This window comes from Chamaea fasciata, unplaced genomic scaffold (genome assembly GCF_029207755.1).
Source record: "Chamaea fasciata isolate MVZ Bird 193981 ecotype frontalis unplaced genomic scaffold, bChaFas1.0.hap1 SCAF_1, whole genome shotgun sequence".
Lineage (NCBI taxonomy): Eukaryota > Metazoa > Chordata > Aves > Passeriformes > Sylviidae > Chamaea > Chamaea fasciata.
The window spans coordinates 9666744-9692308 of NW_027094086.1; the positions used below are offsets into that span (position 1 = coordinate 9666744).

Below are 25565 nucleotides of genomic sequence, written 5' to 3' on the forward strand. Positions count from 1 at the left end.
TTTTATAATAAATAAAGAACCAAGAAAAAAACCCTCCCAAAAGTCAGCACAAGTCACAGCTGGTGGTACCTCTGAGCCAGGGGAGAGACTTGCACAGCCATACCAGCAGTTTCTCCTGGCAGCCGAGGCGAGTGGTGATTCCCAGTACTTTGGCAGTAGGAAGAAAAGTTTGGGAGGCAACTGAGACCTGGTTGATTGCTGATTCCGGACTTCTGCACTATATACTTGCTCTTGATCTGTTATGCTCCAATTTGAGCTACAGGGTAAGTGAAAAAGGAGAGACCTTCAGGGCAGTAGAGATGGAAGGAGAACACATGGGTGGCAGAAGATGGACTTCGTTAAAGCTGCGATCTTGTGGGCTCAGTGTTGGATTAATGATCTGTTCAGGTGCCCTTTAAAAGAGTACAGTCATCCAGGACTTTAGGAATAGACTAAAGAAACTCCTTGAAGCTTCTGTAGATCAGCCTTGTTCTAATAAAGGTTGAAGAGTCCAGATGAACCAAACAAAACCCCACCATACCATCACTGCCTTTTTCTGCTTGTTTGCAGATATTAAGTCTGCATGGATGTCAGTAAATGGTTGACCTACTTTCCTGGCTAGCAAGTTAACATATATGTCTGCTTTCTGTAAAAGCTGGTCATAGACCAAGCTAATGTGTAAGGTGATTGGAAATCTTAGAATGTAAATGTAGTTTGTTAAACAGAATACCTGAGACCTTGATTTTAAGGAAATTGAAAGGCAGTGTGGTAAAGGTATATTAAATAAAGTATATAGCACAGGCTGACAGAATCAGGAACTTTTCTTCAAGGCACTGGAAGTTGGCACCCAGTTATCAGACAATATCTGTAAAATAAATCAGGCTCTTTTTTTCCCGCCTCCCCTCACACAGTACCTAACTGGGCTGTGGCACTTGCTGTCACTATTGAATGGAGAGGCAGAAGATGTTCATACCAAATTTGCAGGGATAACCTGTAGTTCAGGTAGTTTCTGCATTACCTCTGAAGTGGTCCCAAAGATATTTCCCTAAATTCCTGCTGTTGGACAAGGTGAGCCCTTGGTGTGAATCATTTTGGCTGTTTATACATTGCAAAAAACACCCATTTGCATTTAATACATGTGAGTGTACTGAGTAATGGCCTGTGCACAGTGTCAAGGTCCTTTGAACTTTTAAAAAGAAAAGTCAGGGCTTTTCTTTGTCTTTGGATTTTAGCAAGAATGGAGACAAAGAAAGGATTTTCCAGGAAAAAATCTTGTGTTACAATGACAATATTCAGCTTTAAGTAATGCTTGAGTTTATAACTTCTGTAAAAATAGGAACATGTCTGTACTTATTCTTGTATCGGTGCTGAAAATCAGTGTATTTAAAGTTAGTGGTAGTGCTGGTTGGGATACTGATTGTGAGATTTTTTCGACACCAAAGAATAAAGAGTGAGGGAGGCCAATCACCCTTTTTTATTTAAGGCCACTACATACAAAATCCTGTACCTTGAGAGCTGTGTCTGAAATAGTCCTAAGTCAGGATCTCATGTCATTCCTGTGGTAGTCTCCTTTATAAAGGTTGCTGAGTAATTATTCATGTGTCACTTTTCAGGGTGGAAGGTGATTTTCTAAAGCTGCTGATGTGGGCTCTAATCAAACCCCCATCACCTGCATACTGATGTCAGTCAACTTGTTTGCATTCCTGCATTGCAAATCCAAATTTTTTGACTGGGTTAATCTTCAGCTGGAGTATATTTTTTGCTACTGTGTTCAGCAAGAGAAACAGGTTAACCTGCTGAATGGAAAATAAACTTAGTCTTTTGCTTGTTTGATGCAAACTGTGCTAAAACTGGGGGGAGAGTAGGGCAGGAAGAAAATACTTGCTGATTAACAGCTACTGTAATTTTAAACAGAGCTGCACTTGCCCTGTTAGTTTTGTTTAGTATGGAATTGTACAATTCTGTATAAAGGTAGTGCTGTATTTACTGTGTGGTTGCTTTTCCGTGCCAGTAATGTTTTCTTTATTTTGTGAGAATACTATAAAAACGGAATTGTTGATACTGATCTGCACGAAACGGAACTTGATGGGTATTGCTGCGTGAAAGTGGGATTTTTCTGCTAGCAGATGTAGTTCGGGGTTTTTAGTTACAGTCATTCCTGTTTGTGTTTAAAATATTATATAAACTGATTTTTTGTAGCTCTTTTGGTGGCTTTGCTTTTTTTATGATGTTAATAGCCTACATATAGTTCAGCATGCTACATGAAAAAATGAAGAGTAAAGATGCAGCAAGAACTTAAATAATGTAACACAACCAACTTCCCAGTGTACTACTTGCCCCCAGCCCTCCAAGCTCCACCTGAGCTCTGTGGGTTTGATTCCCCTCACCCTCTGCTGACTGAGGGAGCCGTGCACTTCCTGTGTGGTTTTGGAAAGGTGTTTTATGCTTCCCCCCCCACTTCTCCAGCCTGCCAGGCTGGGTCAGTGACAAGGCTGTCTCTACATCACATCTCCTGGGGTCCTGTCCTCATGGTATTGTGTTGTTTGAGACTCAGGTCAGTGTGGGAGGTGTCAGGGATGCTGTAGTCAGCAGAGAGCATCTCTGGGGTGTGAGAGCAAGCCAGGTCTGTAGTGGGAGATGCCTCTGCCAGTGCCAGTCCCATGGGGACGTTTCTTGGGCCATCCTGGCTGTCCGAGAAGCAATTCAGTACATCTCATCAGGCAGTGGAAGGTCTCCTGCTGGGTTCCCAATAGCTTGGATGTGGAGGGCAGCGCAGTGTCTGAGGATGTTGCTGCCCAGAGCCAGAGGTTCAGCAATGACAAGTGCAAGGTCTGGAACCTGGGTACAGGCAGCCCTGGTATCAATGCAGGCTGGGGGATGGAGGGGTTCAGAGCAGCCCTGAGGAGAAAGACTTGGAGGTGTTGGTGGATGAGAAGCTCGACATGAGCCATCAGTGTGCACTTGCATCCCAGGGCCAGTGATGGGCTGCATCCCCAGCAACAGGGCCAGCAGGTCAAGGGAGGTGGTTCTGCCCCTCAGCTCTCACAAGACCTCATGTGGAATAAATACTGTGTCCAGCTCAGGAGTCCTCAGCACAGCAGAGACAGGGACCTGTTGGTGTGAGTCCAGAAGAGGCCCACAGAAATAATCAGAGGGATGAAGCACTTTTTCTTTACAAGGCAGGTGGAAAGAGCTGGGGTCATTCAGCCTGGAGAAGAGAAGGCCCTGGGGAGATCTTAGAGCACCTTCCAGGACCCAGGGAGAACTTGAAAGACAGATGGGGCCAGACTTTCAACATGGCCCGTTGCACTAGCACAAGAGGCAATGGTTTTGAACTAGAAGAGGCCAGATTTAGACTAGGGAAGAAATGTTTTGCAATGAAAATAATGGAACACCAGCACAGGTTGCCCAGGGAGGTGGTAAATGCCCTATCCCTGGTAGCATTCAGAGCCAGGTCTGAGCAAGCTGATGAGTTGAAAATGTCCCTGCCCATGGCAGGGTGTTGGACTAGATGACCTTTAAAAGTCTGTTCTAACCCAAACCATTCTGATTCTGTGCTTCTTGCCAGGAAGCGATGCATTGGGAAAATCTGTTTTGAGATCTTTCTCTGATCTGGTGATGTGTGTTGATTTTGCATTATGCATTCATGGTTTTTGTTACTTGTTTCTATCTTGTTCTGTTGAGTACTTCAGTAGTTGAGTACTTCAGAATCTGAAAAACAACTTAAAGCAAGTTAATTTTTGGACTTGTGAATGTTTTGATCTGTTGTGTGGCTTTTTCCCTCCTATACTATTAGGAAAGAAGGAGCAGTTGTATAAACTCCTAGTTTAATCTTCTCAGCCAGGAGAATTGAAATGAACTTTTTTCCAGCTAAAAATTATGAACAGTTTGGCCTAATCTTAAGTCCATCAGAGGCAGTCAATAACATGTTGTCAAGGAAAGTTTGAGTTTACTCTTACTGAATATGCTTTATATATTCTTTGTGCTGCCAGGGAAAGTAGCCTGGGAAACTGTTGGCATATGTAATGCTGGCAGTTATAGAATATCCTAAAGATACAAGATTTTGTTGATTTGCATTTCATGTTAAACATAAGTCCTACCAAGAAGTTAAGTAGGACATCCTTCCAGGATCAGATTTCTTTGAAACCAATGCTTGACTTCTGATCCTTTCAAAAATCTATTCCAAATGTGACATGTCTCTGCACTGTAGCCGTTATTTAAGACCTTGTTTAACTAACCTGTTGTCTCAAAGCAAATTTGAATTAAGTACTGGTCTCCCAGATAGTGCTGGCAGACTGATCTATTTAAATAAAATTGGGAATCACAGTCTTTGTAGTTGTCATATTCACAAAGAAACATAAACTCTAGACTGTATCTTGGTATAAAACTGATATAAATTGTGCATGTAACTGAAACAAGAATTTGGCAGTATTTATAAGTGACGTTTTTTCAACTTACAAGAATTTTGATTGCTGAGTAGCAGCTTTTTGTGCACGTGTGTAAAGATGGGCAGGAAGTGATGGCTGTCCCAACTGCACAGCAGCACATTTTGCTGGCTACTGTTACAGTAACTGGCACGGTGCTGTAAAAGGTGTCTGGGGAAATGAAAAAAAATTATACACATACCAGCAAGTTCTTTTTGCTGTTATCTGTGTTGTGCAAGGAAAAAGTACTTTTTTCTTCTTTTTATCTCATTAAGCACCACTTGGTTAGACCTGATTTTAGACATCTACATATAAAACTATCTCATGGGAATGGACTCTAGTTTTCTTCCCATGATGCAGCTTGAAGTGACTTTAAGTAGAAGGTCTAGGTTCAGCTGTATGAAAGATAGGGTGAAAGGTTAGAAAAAAGGGAAAAGAAACTAAACTAAAACTCAACTGATAATAAATCTCTGCTGTGTAAACTCAGAAGATAAGTCTCACTACATAAGTGTACATGGTGGCATTCTGGGGAACTTCTGAGTACTTGACAATCTCTGTGGTGTTGCAGTCTTTAAAGAGTAAAGCCAATGGGAAAGAAACCTTGATTTATTCGTAGGAGTTGGGAGGAATTGTGTTGAATAAACATGAAAAGTAAAACTGAGATCTGTTTGAGGATGTAACTGTAACATGTTGACTGACTGTCATGCTTTTTGTGTCGAGGGCTGTGTGTGCTTGAGATTGGAGTTAGGCTGAAGCAGTGGTGTGAATGGCAATGCCTCTGGAATTAAAGGTGTTTGATGAAAGTTGCAGTTTAACTCTAATCTATAAACAAGAAAATTGAGATTGTTTTTGATGGTTTGATGGTGGAAAGGTGTAAGTGTATACAGATATTAAATCCTGCAAGTACTTGACAGGCAGAACTCCTTTGTTGTAACACAGACATTGATGGAATTTTGACTTTGGTGAAAAGACAGACTGCTACATAACCCATAACTACAGCTGCCTTCTTGGAACCACTTACATCATTTACAGCATGGCTTTAACTGTGTTCCTGGCATGACAGCCTTCCCCCCTTCTGATTTTTATAATTTTTTTTTAAATTTCCTTCCTTCTCTGAGCTAACCTTTCTGTGCTGTACAGCAATAAAAGATGTGTCTTCCTGTCTCCCCTGGGAGATAATGGGGACTGGTGATAAAGTGGTTAATATTGCCTCTTACCACTACCTCTGTCCAGTAGTTCCTTCTAAGCTTAAATAAATTTGTAGTAGTTCTTTTCAGAGTTTATAGTTCATTATGTTCATTTTCAATTTCAGCAGTTTTAAGTCTCAAAACCTTCTGTCTTCAAGGCTTTTCCTCTGACAGTATCAGGCTTGTAAAGAAGTAGCAATAATTCTTACTAATTCAATTTCAATAAACGGTTGTCAGTGACAAGTTACTTGTGGGGACCTGAATGGATTATGTCTGTAAATTCCAGCATCCTTCCTGTTTTTAGATGTTTTTCAAGGAAAGAAAAAGCTGGTAATTCATGCAAGTTAATCTTATTTTTGTTGGGAGGAGAAATGGGCATTTTCAGGTCTGATGACAAAACAGATCTTTAAGGTAGGAGCCACTTACAGTCTTGCAAATACCTTTTATAGTATATCCTTCCATCAAAGTTGTGAAGGCAAATGCTTTAAATAAAAGTTTGCAGATAAATTTAATCCTGTGATCTTTGTCACAAGCAATCTTCACTGTCAGATTCAGGAGTAACATGAGATTGATTGCCCTGATGCCTGCCTTTGAATTCTGTATAGTTGTGCCAGTTTAATGTTGGTTTTATATGTACTTTAGAATTTAATGGGAGACTCCCTTCCCCTACAAGGGGGTATTGAATTCATCCTTTTTCTTTGCCTGTTCATATAAGTACCACAAAATTGCCTTCACAGTTTGTATGCCATCTCCTCACTGCAAGTATCCAGGAATGGCATTCCTTGATTTTTATCTCTTTTCTGCCATGGAAAAGAACAAACTGCCAAGACTTCTTTGCCAATTAAGAATGCTCTTCTGCATTTCTTTGTAATTGTAGCTATCTAGAGACAGTGTAAATTAAAGAATCTTTAAAAGTAGAAGTACATTAATCTAGACTGGCTGAACAGATACTGGAACTTGCTTAACTTCCCCTTTTAGTCAAGTAACAGTTGGTAGGCTGAAAGCCTGCTTTTAACTGTGATGCAGCACAGCTGTAAAACTTACTGTTTGGAGTAGTTCTGAGTTAAGAGATTTATAAGAACAAGGCTGGTAACTGCAGATACTTCTTCATTTTCCCCTCAGGTAAGTGCAAAGTTTATTCATATTTGAATAATTTGCCCAGGGACTTGCTTCCATATACAGAGATTTCTCCCAGGCTTGTACTATTTGGCCTGGTTTCTTCTCCTCAAATAGTTGTAGGACATCTTTTTTGTCTTCTTAACTAAGTTGTGGATCTGGAGTTGCTTGCTTTTTGCCTTCTGAAATGGGGGAAAAAAATGTATGTGGACAGGTTCTGGTTTTTCTAACTTTGGGTAGTGTCTACTTTAGCCTCTGAGTATCAATTCTATAAATAGGGAAAAGTAGACTTGGTTAGAACTATTGAAAGCGGTAGCAAAGTCTTCAGGGTCAGTCATTTCAGAAGTGCTCATTTTCTATTAAAATATCGAGCTAGGCATTTTTAAAAAGTAAACTGGCCAAAAGTAAGTTTTTTGTTCTTCAGCACACTAAGGAGAAGGCTGAAAGCTATGAATTTGCATATTCGGAATGGTGTTTATGGTGTTGACTTTAAACTGTGTTGCAACACTTGAGTGCTTTAGTGATTTGAATGTGGCTGATAACAATGCTTGCACACCAGAGAAGCCTGTTGAGGGTGAGGGAGCATGCAGCTTGATGGCAGATTCAAAGTCTTGAACAGTCACACAGATAATAGAATGTATTAAGACATTGTTAATACTCAAGCTTTCAAAAGACTTCTTAGTTAAGAAAACTTTTGTGGAGCTCTGATTTCTGATGAAAGGTAGCAACAGATTCAGGTTAAAACACTAAACTGTTATGTTGCTCTCTGTAGAGCATGTTTCTGTGTGTTAACTTATGAAGGGTGCTGATGTGGCTGAGTGTAATTTAGGGCAGTTTTTATGAAAAGAGTGCATGATGTTTTGGGTTCTTTGCCTCACTTCCCCATTGTAAATATCTAAAGTAGTGTAAGATGTGAAATGCATGCCCTGTATTTAAGTGTTTTATTTACTTACTAGGAATTGTAATGGAACTTTGATGGTCATCAAATTGATAGTATGAAATATTAATTCAATTTAAGCAAGAAATTCTAGAGCTGTTATTCTTTTGTGAGTACAAGACAGCAGCTTTGTGGGAGCCCAGGGTGCAGTGACTATTGTGAAGCAGCATTCTGAAGAGTAGAATGGATCAAGTGTAGCCATCTGTGGGCTAGTTTCTGTTTGTGTCTCTTTTTCTGTCCCTCTCCCTGACCCATTTTTTATCCCTATCTGTTCTTAAGTACACTTCTTTTCACCTTGTGTATCTTTTGAACTTCCAGGTTACTGTGTGTGTGACTTAATTCTACTTGAGTTTGTGTGCTGGGACATGATCCTGTTTGCCATTCCCCTGCTCTTGCAGTCACACGTCTCAGAGGAAGTAAAGTAAGCGTTCTGCCTTTGGGCTGGCAGAGTTAGGGCTTATTATGACAAAAAGTAGGAAGAGCTGCAGTTGGAAGGAGGCTGAGAATCACTGCCTTCAAGCAGTAGCTTTTATTGTCTAGTAGAAAAGTTATAGCTCTGTTTTCTGAAATAAATTTGCTTCAGTGGCTTGGCACTACCCCAATGAACCTTTTTGTAATGGTGATCCTTGACATAAGTGAGTGCTGAAGCAGCTCTTTCCCATTCCAGGCAGAGAGCTCAGTGGAAGAAACTAAAAGTCTGTAAAATACCTTTTGATAATTCCTTGTGATAATCAGAACTTTGGAAGTGTGTACGAGAGTTTAAGGTAAGGAAGACATTATTTCCTCACAGTTTGATTTCCTACCATGTGTTGCTCTTGTGGTGCCGTGGCACATGGGGCTCCAGAAACTGCCTCAAGTATTGGGTTTCTCAGTGAATTAGGTCTTGTTATTGTTGTATTGTGGTATTTACAGGATGTGACACCTTTTAGGGCAAGGTCTGTGTGCCTGAAGTTACAGGTTTTGTATCTACTTTTATAGTATGTTGTATTTGCTGGTTTCATAGTAGGCAGAGGAAGAGTAGCTGCTCTGCTGTTAGGAGTGTCCGGAGTTAGAGATGCCACCTTTCTGAACTGTTCTTGTTTGCTTGCCTGGTTCTTGAGAACATGTTTCATGATCTTATGAACTGCTTAATGACTTCTCTATTGTGTCATAAGTGTGGTGTTCATGATCATGGAGGACAGTCTGGCTGACCAGCAAAACAAAGAGCTGGTTTTACTTTACCAGGTGTGGTTCATTCTTCACTAGTTCTATAGACTTGTTATAGACTCTTGTTGTATGAGAGATTGGAATTTGTGGATCCTGTTAATGGTCTGAGCACAAATTTCTTTTGCTCAAAGGCTTCTTCCGTTGGGAGCAGCTTTTTCTATAAATTTGACTTAAATACACCTACTAAAATGCGAATTGTATATTTATGGTCATTTTTCGTCTTAGGAAATTGTCCCAGTGTAGGTTCAGTGTCGTTTTTTAAGAAGTGTGTTCTAACTACAGGGCATCTTATGACATTCCTCTCCAATAATCCAGCAGTAGCCAGTGCTGAAGTTGGTTTATCTGGATGAAACTTCATTTTTTTCTCCTCAAGCACATTGTTTGACATGTGCATCTTTTCATTTTTTTAAATTCTTTTTATTTGTTATCTTTGTGAAAGGATAATTTGATCAGCAGTTTGGAACACTAGAATGATTTTATAATTCTGAATAGTCTTAATAAAATTTTTTTTTGAACTGTAATATTCATATTAAGTGAAGTTACTGTTTATGTCCAGGATTAGACTGGACTGTCTCAAATGATTACTTCTTGCTGTCTGTAGGGCCATAACTTAAAGGCTTAAGAAGCTCAAGTTTTCAGCAGTAAAACAGTAACTTCCATTATTTTTCAGGCTGATGGATGAGAGTTTACCATATATATCTTTCCTGGATAGGAATGCATTATCTGATTTTTGTACTCTGTACTGCTTCAGCAACTTCTGTCTGTAACGTGATGTAGTGCAGAGATTTTGGAAGGATGGTGCATGTGTGCTTCACACAGAGTATCCTCACTGACTGCCTGGAGAGTCACTGAACAGCCTCTTCCCTGCTTATGCCTTTATCTATTGCTGCCCTTAGCAGTTCTTGCTGTAGCAGAATTCAAAGACAACACACCTGGCTAAAGTCCTTCTCAGTGTTGAATGTTTGGCCTCATCATGAAGAAAGATAAGATAAGGAATTGAGGTATGGCAGTGTTAATTACCTGGAAGCAAATAGGAAGTTGTAGTAAAAACAGGGATCAAATGCGTGTTTCCCTAGTTACTGCAGCACTGAACTGAGTTTCTCTAGTTGAATGACTCGTCATAAAACATGTTTGTAAGATAGAAGCAAGGTTCGTAATCGAATATGGGACTCCTTTAGTTTCTCTGCAGTGATGCATTAACTGAAAGTACATTCAAGTGAAACCTTTTAATGCTTTCAGATCTGGAATATCTTAGTCATTGTTGGTGGCTTTCTTTCTAATACTATTTTTGCTGATACTTGTATTTTTAAGAAAATAACAATTGGCACAAAAATGAGATGGAAGCCCAGAAGGCCAACATCCATTTCTAGATTTCAGTGGTGAGACAATAAATAAGTTAATATTTGTCTTGTTACTAAATCTTTGAAAGCCAGTTTAATTTTTACTGAAAGACAAGCTACTGGAAGCCTCTTGATCAGCCAAAGGGGTTTTGTGCTGCTCTTTGTGCTCTCCCTTGGTTTGTGAGCTTTCTATGGTGCTTATGACAATACCATTAGACAGAAGAAATTTTCTAGTTCAGCCACAGTGACAAGCATATCTTTATTAACAAGATTTATCATTATGTAAGTTGTCTTACTTCCTCTGCCTTGTTTTTGTCACATTCCAGTATTCAGAGATTGCTGGAGAATGTCTGTTGTTGGAAAGTTCCTACTATAGGGGATCTCTGCTATAGGAACACCCATAAATCATCCAGTTCTTTGGCAGTGTCTTTGCCACGAGATGTCCCTGATAAATTGTGTAAGTTCATGGATGGCAATACAAATAATTCCATAGTAGGTAATGGGTTTTTTTTAGCCCATGCTGGGCATAGTGACCCTCAAACTAAACATTGTGAAAGTTAACTAGCTTTGCTTACTCTGAGACTGCTTCTGAGAGAGATATGGAAGCTTTCTGTAGTTACACTTAGTGAGGTCAACAGGGCTCAGTCAGTCCTGTTAGAGCAGATGATTTAACTTTTCTGAGTGCACCTAATTGTGTATATGTGTAGCCTTCCTCTGTCAGCTTCCAGACACATATATGGTGTGTAATAATCTGTGCATCTGTGCTGAATCCAACACACTCTATAGGCACTAAATCGTCATCCTAGAACAGATGAGTTCTGCAGCACCCCGGATGGATCCGGCTCCTTGCTGGAAGTTACACATGGATGGAATGTTTGTACCTCTGGCCAAGCTGGAGCTTGCTGCTGGGCTTCTGCTACACAATTCCTGTCACACTTTTCTGGTTACCATCTTTCTGAGGAGCTCAGGAGCCTCTGCCTGTCATTTGGTTGGACATTAACTGGTATGTGGCACTGCCCATGCTGTGGTTGCATGGTGTGGTAAAGGGCCCTGTGGGTTTCTCATAGAGGAGCAGCCTAAAGCACGCTCTGCCTGTAGAGCAACTCTGTCATCACATGGTTTGATGGAGTCCCTGATCTAAATTTGGAGATTGCAGAAGCCAGGCACTTTAATTTCAAGTTTGGTTACACATACTAGTACAATTTATCCCTGGTTTTCAATGATACTCTTCAAGCTGTTGGTCCTAGGACTTTCTTAAGGATTCTGAAAGTGCTTGTACTCATGATACTCTTGTTGAATGTGCTGGTATCTGTCTGAAGTTAGTGATAATTGCATGAAGGGAAGCTGCTACCTCTGCATGTCTGTTGTTGGAGTTTTACTGAAATACAGCAGTTTTGTGTCTACCAGAATTATGCTGGCCATGATTCCACAATTTGGTGTAATACAGTTCTTTTTCATGTGTTGAGTTTTGTGGCTGTATTTCTTCATGGAAAGTGGTTCTTTAGAATCTGTTAGTCTTAAGTAAGTCTTCCGAGCCTTAGAATAGCAAAAAAGCTTTGTAGTGTGACACATCTCTGAATAGAAAATTTGTTATTTTGTTGTTTGGTGGTTTTTTTTTTTGACTTATGTTCCAGGGTACAGTTTGATTTCAAAAGCGTGAACTAACTACCTTGCTGCTTGTGTGAGTATTTGAACATTGGAGTTTAATATTTTGCTTAAGCAGAAAAATGTAAGACTTGTTCTTAAATGCTTCCTTTGTTACTCCAAATACAGGGTAATATAGAAAAAATGGTGTGCTCCTGTTTTGACTGAGGTTGTAACTTGGACATTAAATGTAGGAAAAATGCCTCTGGAGATGATGGCATCAACAAATACCCTTTGAACAAAGATCTTGTGCTCTCTCAGTACAGACTTAAATGAGAGGATGTGGGAGTGTAAGAATGGCTTGAAAATTCATCAGATTTCCTGTGCAGAAAGAGGAGTCCAGTTACCTTTAATGTCTTGGTAGTGAGAAGCGGATGTACAAGCTGAGAGTCAGCAGACAACCTTCTGAGGGTGAGACTTTCTACTCAAGGTCTCAGACATAAGCTTTGCACTTTTTTTTTTTTTTAACAAATATTGGATCCTAAAAAGATCATTCAGACTGCTTAAGCTAAGAGCTTAAACTATTTACTCATCAGATAATGTTAGGTACTGTAAACATCACTAGGAGCTGGAACTAATGCCTGCATCTCGGTGGACTAGATAACAAGCTTGTCGAAATCCAGCTGATTAGAAAATGGGGAAAAAAGGATATATTTACCAACTACCCAGAGCAAGGGCTTCGTAGCATCTTTCCTAGGCTGTCTTTCTCCTTCAGAATTTTTAAATTATAGACTTGTTGGCATAATGATGGGTTGTATAAGGGACACCTGACTCTACCGTCTATTTAATGAGTCTTGAATTGATTGTCTACCTGAGAGCCAGGTTCATGCCTCCCTCCCAGCTGAAGCTGAGGCACTTTATAAGTAAAAATATGAAGGATACTGAAGCTGGGACATGTTATAGATAGGGGCTTCAGGTGTGTGTTCAGGAAAGACTAAGCACAACAGGGCCTGGTGAGAAGGAATTTTTATGCAGTGGGAAAGGAAAGTCTTTTGTGTTTAGTCTTTGCTTCAGATAGATCTCTGTCCAAGGGATATCTTAAACTGATCTTGCAGTTAGGATATGCAGCTTCTATCCTATAATTACAAGTCTTAACTTATTGAAGAGTTTGTGTAGTCTGCTCATAACTATAAGAGTTAAAACTCTTAGAAAGCAGAACTGGTCCACTGGTTCTGGTCGCATGAGGATCTTCTTTTATGATGCCTCTATAGATAGTGGAAGAAACAGGACGGATCCCACGATCAGTCCATGGGTTAATTCCTGGTTTCTGTGATGTAACTCAGTGCCTTGGTTGGGTGTTGTGTATCCTGGGAGAAAAGATACACTGAGATCTGAGGTAAAATTTTTGTGGCATCTGTACTTGAGAGTGAAGAAATATTCCTGGTTATGCTTTATGCCTGTTCCTCTGTATAGCAAAAATGTTTTAAGACAAAAGAACTGATCTTGACATTCATTATAAGAATTATCAGACATTCTGCAAGGACTCTGCACTTCTGACCAGGTTTCTATAAGTTACCTGATCTGAACTTAATTGTCCTTCTCCTTGGTATTTATCTAGAACATCCTCTCATTAGAAATAGGAAAAGATTAGTCCTTTCTCAGCCTGTCTGTGCGTTCATGCCCTTTTCACCCTGCTATGGAAACCTGCTCCATAACTAATCTGGAGAACATGTCATCTGTGTCCTGCCTCTTCATCTCTGAGTTGAGTCACACTAAGGACTTGAGTCACTCCCAGAAGAGTAGTTCTGTTTCAAAAGGGAACTGGAGAAAATACTCACCCTGTTATTTCAAGTCTGGCATCAAATACATTCTTCTCTGCTCACAGTTAAACTTTAAGCCAGTCTAATATAAGGGTATTCAAATGATTGACATATTTACTGCTTCCACATTCATCTTTGAAATGGAGGAATATGCTTATTGTATGGCTAAATGGAATAAGTATTTAGCAGTTTCAGTTTAGTTAGTTTTTTTACACAAAAACTACTTTCTTATTGCTGCCTTTGTGTTAAATGCAGATACAGGTTCCTGAGCTCCAAGAAACTGGGTGAATTAGGGCTTGAAGATCAGTAATAGTCTGGTAGGAGTCAGAACTTCTGCAATGTAAGGAAAGTCTACTGGAATTGGAGCATTAATTACATTTCCAATTGTAGTTAATAAATAATAAACCAGAAAGGGATAAGGATAATCATCTACTAAAATTCAGTCCTTCTATAATACTTAAAATTATTTTGAAAACCTGTATCATTAAGCGAAGTTGCTAAACTGTGCCACAGTACTGAACTTGAGATAGCAAGTCCAGTGTTTGAAAGTTGCAATGCGGCACTGACAGGGGAAATTGTTCACAACTGGAAATCCTTTCTATGACTTTGGAGTAATTATCGGAGGAAAAGCTGGTCAGTGTTCTGTTCAGTAAATTACTCTTCAGAGAATACATTGTGTTGGGCTGATAATACTTTAAACCTCTGCCAAATGTTTGCCATGAGACAAGGGAAGGTTATGTGTGTCTTCCATCTCTGTCTTTGCAACTCTTAGCTAACTGGATGATCCTAATTTACTCACAAAATTAGCTTTTAGTACATGAATAAATACTAGAGGTACATTTTAAACCATATTTAGGGGTTTCGCAGCTCAAACCTGTAAGGACTAGCATGCTTAAGTCCTGTAACTCATGCTGTTCTAATGAATGGAAAAAAAAAAGGAATACTTTGGTGTTGAAAATGGTCGGGGTGTCACTAGAGTGCTCTGGTGTTACATGGAAGCAGAGCTGCAGTCTTCTGGAGGCGAATAGTTTTAACCTTGGAATGAGTCTTTCCAGCAGTGTTATTAACTGCATGATGTACAGCTGAAGCTCAAACTGTTGAGTTTTAGTGTAATTATTTGATCTTAAACTCTTGGTTTAATTTCTGTCCTGGAAATAAAGGAATGACAACTTACTTTCTTAGCTGTGCAGAAGTGAATAACTGGGGAATTTTGAATAGTTCTCAGACTACCAATTCCTCAAATCACAGGAGAATTTCCTCTTTCAACTGAAAATTAAAGTTTTGGTGAACTATGTTAATAAGGGATAAAAAGTAGTCCATATCCTTTTAGCAGGGTATAAAATTCTCAAGTTGTCTTGCTGTGGACCTAGTAGTGAATTCCAGTATATGTACGTTTTCCTGTTTTTGTAAGACATCGGTTGTGTTGCTTTCTGCCTGTTTTTTGCATAGCTATTTACTATAAAGTGTAGCCTGCCAGAAGCTCTGCAGGGGTTATTTTGACTGCTCAATGTGTGTGCTGTCTTACCTCTGACACCAGAATTGTTTGTAAGCTATGATAAGCCTTCTGACATTTAGTTATCTTTATGGATCTTTATGGCTTATTTTTTCTTCAGCTCATTTTGTATACTTTGCATTTTAGATATGCCTTATGATGGGCAGTTGTGTCTAGCAGTCTGTTGTGATCTGTGTTAGGGAGGATACATCACCTTAAATCCACATTACTGTCTGTCCTGTGCATTCTGTGTTTTGGACTAAGCAAAATCAAGCACAGGCAAAGATGATGTGTGTAATGTGATTTTTAAATGTGATTCATATCTGTACAACAGTGTTAGGTATACAGGCTGGGTGGAGTTACTCCTAAATGGTATTCAGAAAAAGCTTTTGAGTTGAAATAGCCTGCTTGTTAAGTTGTGAAATCTACATTCGTCTGGGCTTTTGAAGATGCTGTGCAGGTTACCAAATAAAGAGCAAATGAGATGGTGTCTCAGGCCATCCTAGATGGTCACCTCAGTAGTGTCCTTGGGATGCACTTGTCTGATGGAGCAAGGCAGAGAACTGGAATGTGGGCTATTGGGTCAGCAGTTGAGGGTTTGGGCAGAATTTAAGGACAGACTGACCTCTGCACATGTTCCCCCCTGCATCTCAGCCCTGAGTCATTCCTGTTACCTGCTTGTGAAGACACGCAGCCAGCTCTGACATGGGCCTTTCCTGGGCTGTGTCAGCCTTGCTTTAATGGTGGCAAAGTCGGGAAAATTATTTTACTTGAAGCCCTATATGGACACTGCTGTATCTGACAGTAACTGCCTGCCTTGCCTCAGTATTTCAGCGAACTGTCTTGAATGGAGTACCCTGAATCCCTCAGTAAAACTGACTAAGCCCTGTGTTAGTGCCTTTACCTTTTTCTCCTGAGGACATAGCCATTAATAAATTTCTCAGAAGTTTTCTTCCTTGTAGCTCAAGTGAGTGTGAAACATGGAGGCTTGAGAAGCACTGGATGTGCCTCTGCCTGTTGAAGCATGTACACCAGGGAAAAGCAAACACTGCGATTCACAGGTTTTTTGCATCTTTATGGTTACTGGTTTTCTTGAGCATGAATTTTGTATGGAGAACAAGATTTAATTAGGTGCTGTACTAATTCCACCTTCCCCTTAAGTGACAAAACTAATGAAGTAAGGGATGGTCGCTTACATCAAGAGGTGAAGTCTCCCTAATTTAGCAGGAACAAGTAGGTTTATTGTCTGCTTCCCTCTTTTGAATTCATCATCCTACAAAGATATGCCAACACAGTGTGTGGAGGGCAGGCAAGGATATCTCCTGGGAATGAGCTTACTCTTTTGTTGTTCACCTGCTATTCTCATTAGCCTGTCAAAGAAACAGTGTTAATTTACTCCACAAAGGTCTATTGAAGTAAAGAAAATCAGTTTGTGAACAAATCTTGTCTGTAAACTGAGATGGCAGCTAACTTGGTTTTTCTCAGCTATGCTGTTTGTACCGTAGGTTACAATTTAGAGGTCTGTTAGTTAAAAAGAAAAAAAAAATATCTCTTGACAGGTTTTATGGACTGAGCCAGATTAATTTAGATCATATTTACGGAATTGTTGCCTTGAAAGCTGTAGAGATCTTCCAAAGGGGCCATGCTCTCTGCAGCTTTTTCTGTGTGTGTTCCCACTTCAGCATCCTTGTCCTTTCTGTGTGCAGTGCTGCCCAGTACTCCTGTGCATCAGCCTCCTTTCTCTCCAGTTCCTCCTATCACACCAGGCTTAATTCTTTGCCCTGTGCTGGCAGATGATATGCAGCCACTGTTTTTCTGGATGTTTCCATCATCTCTTCAATCCACTATAACATATGGCAGTTCTGCCAGGTGGAATTCTCCCATCCAGGATTACTCCACATCTATTGCTGCTGGCACTTGCTTCCCTTTCTCACCTGAAGCCAGTCTGCCTGAATGGGTTCTTAGGGAGGAGGAGCTACAGCACAGGAAATGCTGAGCAGCCACGAGTGGGAGCAGTGCAGGACTGGAGAGAGCAGAGCGGTCTCCAGTGGGGTTAGGTGTTCTTTTCAGTAAACCAAAATCCTGCTTATGATTTTAGTAGTTACAAGGAGATTAAGCCATTCGAATTTGGCAACATGATGCTATGTGTCCTGTCAGTAAAACAGCAGAAATATAACAATTTTTCTGTTTAATGAAATGATCAATCATGCTTGAAAAAAAATCCGGTTTTGGTACTGAATAAGAAACTTTTTGCATTGTGGTGTAGCACGGTGGAAGGAAGTGGTTTAGATTGAGTGTATTTGAAGGAACTTGTTGAGTTTCTAAAATGGTCACTCAGGCAGCAGGACTTTCAATCCTGTTATGGACTGTAGGCAGTGATAGAACTGCTCTGCTCAGCTCTTGCCAAGCAGCATGAATGAAAGGATCTTATGGCTTCCATTCAGTTTATAAGACAGTTGTTAACCTATAAAATGTCTGGAAAGAGATCCATGAATGAAAGGGACCGAATAGGGTGGTGGAACAATTGTTAAAACAAAGCCTATGCATTAGTGGAGTGAACATGTTTTGGGTGTTTTTTTAGATTTCCCCTTCTGCAAGAAAAAGAAATAGTGCTTCTTACAGCATTTGCAGATAAAAAATCACCAACACATTAACTTGACAGGCAGTTGCCTATCTTAGGTGCTGCCTTGACACAAATTGGCAAAAGTTATCGTTAGTTAATATTATTCTTTTTTCGGTTTTGCTTTTCAGCCGTCTGTTGCAATTAGTTGCTTCGATGTAGCTGTGAATAGAATCCCTTGGTTTTATTTGGCCATTATATTTTGCATAGTATATCAGAGTCCTTGTCTTCTTTTCTCCTAGCTGTGCTCTTCAGGTTGCAGGTTTTTCCTTTGTGGAGAGGGCAGGAGGCAATGGGTGGCATCTTTTGATGGCAGTTTTCACTGTGACTAAAATCACTGCCCAGCCTTGATACTTTATAACGCTTGCTCTTCCCAGGCTGGGGCAAATGAGCAATGCTGTGGTGTTTGTGATTAGAAATTTAACTGCAAAGCAACATATTTTTGTTAAATGCTCGTTAATCAGGATTACCTGATGTAAGAGGAACTGCTGATAGCTGATTAAATACAAATTAACACTGAATATTTCATGCCTCTTCAGCTGAATTTGAAAAGACATGACAGGGATTTTGTATTTCTAAACCAAGTTCATGCTAAAAACAGATGCGTTGCAGAATATGCTTGACTTTGCTTTAAGAAGCAGAAAGAATTGGAGGACAAAATGGGAAGATCACTCTTAAAAAGAAACTTGGAGATGTAAGATACTAAAAAGAAGGATTCTGGTACCGGGAACACCTGGAGCAGGAGCAGCAGTGATTTTACAGGAGACAGGTTAAGATACACTCAAGTATTTAAATTAGCTGAAATCCTTGAAAGAGGAAAGCCTACAAAACGCCAAAGGGAAAAGACTTAAGAACCTTTCATCACAACAGGAAGGTACCAGTTCTGGGCAGTTCATCATCCAGTTACTGTACTAAAAAAAGGTAGGCTGCTTGCTATATAAATCTACTCTAAATGAGCTGAAATACCCTCCAAGTGCTTGCAATGGAATCTCAGTGCTGCATTTCCTTAGGAAATGCTGTTTTGTCTGACCGTACAAATACTGATTTTTCTAAACCAGAAACTTAGTTTTGAAGCGGAAAATCCTAGTAATCCTGGAGAAGTTCAGATAGGTAGAAACTTTGATTGGTGGCATTTTTCTCTAACTGATGAAAACCGTAGCAATGAAGTATTTTTCCCTGCGTGCAGTATGTGACACTGTAAATAAAGCTTGAACTGAGACCTACTTTTTTCTGCTGCAATTATGTGTAACTCGGCTCCGTAATGTAGAGATGTAATGCTCTATTTTTTGTGCTGTAACTATATGTAACTTAACTCGGTAATGCTGAGATGCAGTGCTCTATTTCTGATGCTTGTGATCATGGCTAGCTAATAGCCTTACTGACTCACAGAAGAGTTTGTAAGGATGCTCCTCTGCTTGCTTGTAATGTCACTTCCATAAAATCACCAAGTGTTTTTGAAATTGGCATGTTTCATTTGCATTCCTAAGGGATTATGTAGGTTCCATGGCACTGCAGGATTAACTTTGATTTACCCCTGGCACTGGTTTATGTGATTGAAATACTGTGTATTGTTTATGTTTAATGGTGTTCGTCTGTTTTTTCAGATTGTGAGGACAAGTTGCTGCATCAATAATCTGAAGAAGGGAGTTCTCTGTTAAGACTGCAAGAAGATACTACTAACTGGTAAACACTTGCTTGGGTTTCTTTGCTTGTAGAATATTTCTTTGTTTTCCATAATATTTTAGTCCAAGGAGTACAAAGTATTTTGATCTGTTGAAAGCAAGAAGTAGTTCATGCAGTATTTTTTTTCTAACTGTGTGTAGCTCTCCAGACAAAAGACTCAGTAGCAGTGGATAACATGTGGGTATTTAAATTGGAATACAAATTGATTGAATTCCTGCTCTCTCAATAGAAAAAAAAAGACTTTTTTTTCCTCTGTAATGACATGTTAGACATAGTCTGTTTGCCTTTTTAGCTGAGACAAATACAATGTGCCTGTGCTGTGTCCTATATAAATATTATTTGAAGTGTGATAGTGCAAACAGTGAAACTTCAAATATAGTGCTTCAGAGTCTGGAGAGAGAAAAAGGGAAGCCTTAACAGAAGTCCAGATGCTTTGGAAGATGCCATTAATGTGCTTGTAATTATTCAGTGGATGTTTGTTGAGGCCTAATTTTCACTGAGAATAATATATGACAATAAAACTAAGGATATCTTGTGATTCCCAGACACACCAAATCATGTACAGGCTGCTTTTAGGTAGAGAACAATAATAAGATCATCAGTTAAGAGCTATGACCACTTAATAGCAGTTTTCCAGCCCATAAGTTAAGATGTTGAACTGCAGTATTACACAGCAATCACAAGGAAACCTGAGAATTTAGGACATTTGAATGTCGTGACGTAGGTAAATCATATGCACATTGATAGTGGGTACCAGAGTTACAGCTCATTTCTCAAATACTTAATGTTGTAGATGAAGTAGCAGTTTTCCTCTGTAATTATACCTTACTATACACCTCCTATAAAGCTTGGATCTTACCTTGCTGTTTACTGCTGCCACTTGAGCTGCAGGGTTCATTAAACTTGTGTCAAGAGAGGGTTCTTGGCCCAAATGGGGTGATGTGGCTGGGTTCAAGGATGAACATGGAAAGAAACACATCCTAGCCAGTAAGAAAACATTAAGTTTTCATGACTTAACCATTTACAGATGCTTTATTCACTTAATCTTCATTCACCAGTTAATTTGGCTAAATTTTACAAGCAGTCAAGGATAACTTTATAAAGTTCTTTGGTGTAGCTGTTGCAGAGAATATTAAAATGCTTGGTTACTCTGCCAAACCTAGATTAATGATAGGAAAGTTTTGAAAGCTTATAGTAGTCAGCAATGTGCATCTGTCAGAATGACATAGTAAAAACAAAGTTTTACTTCTTTAGTCTTTTTTTTTATATAAAGATGACTTGCATACTACAGCTATTTCTGAGCAATAATTTCAAGAGTTTTGTTGCCTGTAAAATTGCAGTTCCTGAAGCTAAAATACATATGAGACTCATTCCTAAATACTGGGTTTGAAAGTGTATGACCTTCAGCTTACAGGAGAAAAAGCCTCTGGTATGTGGTGTGCCACCATTTGAGGTACTAAAGTGCTGTATTGCCAACATAAGTTTGGAACCACGCTATAATTACCTGATAGTAACTTTTAGGGTAACACTTTGGATTATTCTGATTGTATATGATATGAATAAGTAATATGTGTCTGTCTCTAAATTTGGATGCATAGCTTGCCCTCTACAGAAGACTGAAAAGCTCATTTATCTAGAATTGAAGTCTTCTGTCTTTTTCCCTACTTTGGCTTCCTCTTCCAGCCCATCATCTCCCCATCTCTCTTGAAGAGAGAAGTTTAACAGGATGGCCATGCTGAGTGAAACTGGGTAGTTCTGTGAAGTAGTTCTTTGTCTGCAGCTGTGGTAAAGTATTTGTCTTAATTCAGTATTTCCTTTAGGATCAGTAAGTCCTTTTCTAGCTTGGGGTAGTGCTGCACAAACTTGGTTTCACTGTTTCCAGCAGTAACTTTGATTTGGGAAGACAGGAGCTGAGAGCCTGCTGAGCTCTACTGCATTTTAGACCTGGCCCAAGTTCTCAGCTCAGGCCCCCAGCTTTGGGGCTGTGCTGAAAAGGGAATGCGACAGGCGGGTGCTGCATCCCTTGGGGCAGAGCGTGTCTGGGTCTGTGTCTTGCATGACTGGTGCCAAGATAAAAGTTTTAACCCAGCTGGCCCTTGGTGTGGTGCAGACTAACCCAAATGTTTGTAGAAGATGTGCATGCCCATTTTATCCAGGTGATGTTTCTTTTCTTATGATGTTTCAACTGTCCATTATCACAGATGCTGAAGGATGAGTAACATTTCAGTGTTTACCCTATTTTTCTTGTATTAGCTGTTCTTTTTCATTACGCCAACTTAACTTCTGTAGGATTATTTTTCCAGGTAATCAGTTGTTCAGAAAAGATCTTGATAATTGTCTTCTGCCTTCATGTATAATTTCTGATAATTATTCACTCTCATTTTATTGTTATCTCTTAGATGCAGCTTGAACTTGTCTGCATGCTTGAAAATTTAAAAATCTTTCAGTGCAACTTAAATTGTTTCCCTGTAATGATGGTGGGGAGATGTTTTGAGCAAACTGATTAACATGTTGTGAAGTCTCTGTTCCAGTACTGATATTGCACTGTGGGTCGATTAACAGGTTTTGTATTTATGCTAATTTTAATAAATGTGAAAACACCTTCAGTATTATGTATACAAAATGGAAGTAAATGCATGCCTGCCATTTTCTTATTAATTTTGAGAGCTCTTTGTTGTGGCTTGTATAGCTCTTATGAAAGTAACATTTGTCTGGCTGACACATCTTTAAATGTTTTGCTTCCTCTTGTGAAGAATCTTTACACTTCTTCAGTAATAATGTTAATCTTTTCCCTTAATCCATTTTCCCAAAGCCCTTAATATGTGTTAAATTTAAAAAGAGCAGGATTATTTGTTGTCCCCATATCTGTGTGCCTGAAAAAGGTTTGAAGTGAGGGATCTCATGCAGAAGAGATACTGCATTTGAGTAAGGCCCTATTCCATGTGTTTACAGAATTCTGTTTGGTTTTGACTGGTGGGGAAGTTTATATAAAGTCAAACATGCTGCAAGAAATATAAAGCTAGGTTCTGTTTTGTTTTGCTCAGTGCTAAATGTTTCCTCTATTAAACAAGGAAATAGTTTTTATAAATGTGTAGCTTTTAATGGCAGCTTTCAGGAGGGTTGATTTGTTTGTTTGTTTGAGGAAACCTATGTAACCAACATAGAAAGTGGTGACATTTCAAGTACTTCTAAAAGCTTTCAATGCAAAGCCCACCGGATACCAACAGCAGGGTAATGTGGGAACATCAGGGCTAAAAGAATAATCTGCCACAGTGATGTTATAGAATGTAAATATGTGAAGAAAAATTGTCTTTCTGACAACTGAAACCACCTGTACTTCCCATTTGTGCCACAAGTTAAAAACAATCTCTTTTGCTATTGTTGCTCTAAATATGTTGTTTTAAGTTTGTAAATTCAGCAGAGCCTCTTGAATTGATTTCTCATCCATGTGAAAGTGGGTTTGTGTAAATGGCTCTTAGTACATTGAGGTTAAGTACTTGTTGTGATTTTGACACTCAATGTGATGTGGTAGAAATTCTGATCATGATGCTGATACTCTGCCAGCATGCATTTATTTTGCATTAATGGTGGTGTCTAAGGCAAAAAAGAGGAATAGCTGACTTGTTTTAGGCTGAACTGAGCTGTCTTGTATTTATTTGCTGTATTTTATCTTGGGACTTGTTTAATGTGCCTCACTGCAATAGCACAGGAATAGATTGAGATGTTAGAAGCTTTTATGCAATGCTGTGTTTTTAAAAGTTTAATAGCGTGTATTTTCAATGTAAATAATGTGCCTATGCTGAGGAAACGTAATGTGATTTTTTTTTCCACAGTAGATGTAAAATAAGTTAAACCTCAAATGAAGAACGTAGTCATCTGCAAATGATCAGTGACAAGAATTTTTCACTGTAATCAAGTGGAATTCAGTGTCAAGCTCTTCCAAAATATCCTTCCTTTACTTGTAGTAGTCCTACTGCAACAGTTAATAGGGTAGTTTAAAAATAAGTGAGTTTTGAATTTGCTTTAAAAGCTTATATAGTAAACTGTGCTCTTGAGACTTCAGCCATGCTGATTTGTTTATGAAGGTAAAGCTGCTATTTTTCTTTACCTGTAAATAGTTGCTCAGGACAACATGAACTGTTTAATTCTGTTTGTCCAATGAGCCTTCAAATCAAAGGCATTAATTTAAGGGTTGTTTTGACATTTTGAAAAGTCACTTTTAAACAGGGCAGCGAAATATGTAAACTTTTCTCATCAGAAAGACATTTGACCTGAAAAGCTGTGCTTGTTGAGACAGGTGACTGGACAGTCATATTAAGTTTAATGTGTTCTCTTCTGTTAGGCTAATGTCAGTTGTTGCTTATTTCACTTCCTGTCTTAGAGAAGAACCCTTAAATACTTGTTAAAGGATAATTCTGGGTTTTTGGAGGGAGGGTTGTTGGTTTTTTTTACTCTGTAGGCACTTGAACTATAGACATATGGTCCTTTAGTTCTTGTTAATGTTCAGTTTACTGCTTGACTACGTAACTGCAGTTTTATTATTTAGAATCATAGAATGTCTCAGGTTGGAAAGGGCCCACACAGAACATCAAGTTCAGCTCTCTGCTCCTTGCAGGACTCCCTACCACTGAATGGTGTGACTTAAGAGCATTGTGCAGATGCTCCTTGAGCTCTGTCAGGCTTGGTGCCGTGACCACTTCCCCGGGGAGTCTGTTCTGGTGACCAGACACGCCCTCAGTGCAGAAGATTTCCTTAATGTCCTATCTGAACTTCCTTTGATGCAGCTTGCCTCCTTTTAGCTGATCATGGAATTAATTTGAGAAACTATTGAAATAAAATAGTGTGCAGCTGTTGAGACTCAGTGTCGTTACATTGCAATGCAGGAATTAAGACCTTGTTGTATGGCTCTTGTTTTTTTGGTTTATTTTTCTGCCTGTTGGACAAAGTTGTTGAGTATACACAACAGTCCCTAGGAGCTGAACCTGGACATTCCCATGTTATCTCTCTCATGTTTGTTACCCTGTGTTCTATAATGTTTACGTGTTTTTCTATCTCACATGCTGCCCAATAAACATTTGAGATCCCAGCTTAAAATAGCATGGTTAGATTCTTCCTTTCTGGACAGCTAATGATTGATACAATTGCTTTTAATATTCTGATCACCCATGGTTTTACGAGAATAATTTCAAAACTGTACTACTGCAATGTGTAGCTGATCAGAAAAGCTTCTTCATACCCTGCCCTCTTCTTTTTTTAACTGTAGCTGCAACAATTATTGCAAATCTTTGTGTAGGTTGAACTCACAGAGTTCCTGGACAAGCTGGAGGCACTTTCAAGAGTCTCAGTGCCCCATGATAGTTCCTCTGGTGGGAGCAGAGCTTCTCTATCCTCCTCGACAGAAATTGCTGCTTGTCCCAAGGCTCTCATGGAGTCACCCTTTGGAAAGTCCTGCCTCCCTTCGTGGATGAGTTAAAACTGGAAGGAGATGCCTCTGCTGAGATTTCCATAGTGCGGCAGCACTGGGGACCCTGGGGAGAAGGAGTTGGAATGAATGCTTGACTGTCATCTAGAAACTGCTCAGCCCTGAGCCTGTGCCAAACTTACTGCTGCTGGTGTCCATAGGAAGGGCTTTTCAGGCTTTTAAAAATCGAAACTGTGTTGTTAACAATCTGAAATAAACACATCCATTGTCTCTGAGCAGCAGAGATGGTGTATGGGATACTTCGGTAGCTGTAGCATAATCAGCTTAGGTCTAAGTTCATCTTAGAATTTTACCTATCAGACAGGTAACTAGGGCTTCTGCTCTCAATTTTTGATGCAGTTGATGGTTAGAACTCACTAAAACCAGTAAAAAGATCTTTTAGGTGGTAAGTGACGGTAACTCTTCTGTGGCTGGTGGGTTTATTTGTTGTTTTTGGTTTTTGTTGTTGTTGGGTTTTTTGGGGGGTTTTTGTGGTAAAAGTTCCTCGCTGTTCATATGACCTAATACAGTCCTGAGGAAAGTGGTTTTGGATTTTTTTTTTTTTTACCCTGAGTAGGAATCTAGATTATAAGGAATGACTCCTCTGTTCAAGCATTAGGGAATAGGCCTGTGAGTCTTGGCATTGCTCAGAGCTGCTCCTACACCACTAATAATGTGAATGGAAAGCCCTGCTGACCTTTCCTTGTCTTACTGTT

The 25565-nt window shown here is 39.5% G+C and overlaps 1 protein-coding gene across 7 annotated transcripts in view; it reads left to right on the forward strand.

The window, feature by feature from the left end:
• Positions 1-25565, forward strand: part of CYRIB (CYFIP related Rac1 interactor B) — a 98049-nt gene that overhangs the window by 36332 nt on the left and 36152 nt on the right. For 6 of the 7 annotated variants that reach the window (XM_066175933.1, XM_066175944.1, XM_066175961.1 and 3 more), the window contains exon 2: positions 19310-19388. The gene's annotated coding sequence lies outside the window, so the exon portion shown is untranslated. Of the gene's footprint in view, positions 1-8357; positions 8408-19309; positions 19389-25565 lie in introns of those variants that run through there. The other variant, XM_066175953.1, reaches the window with a different exon arrangement.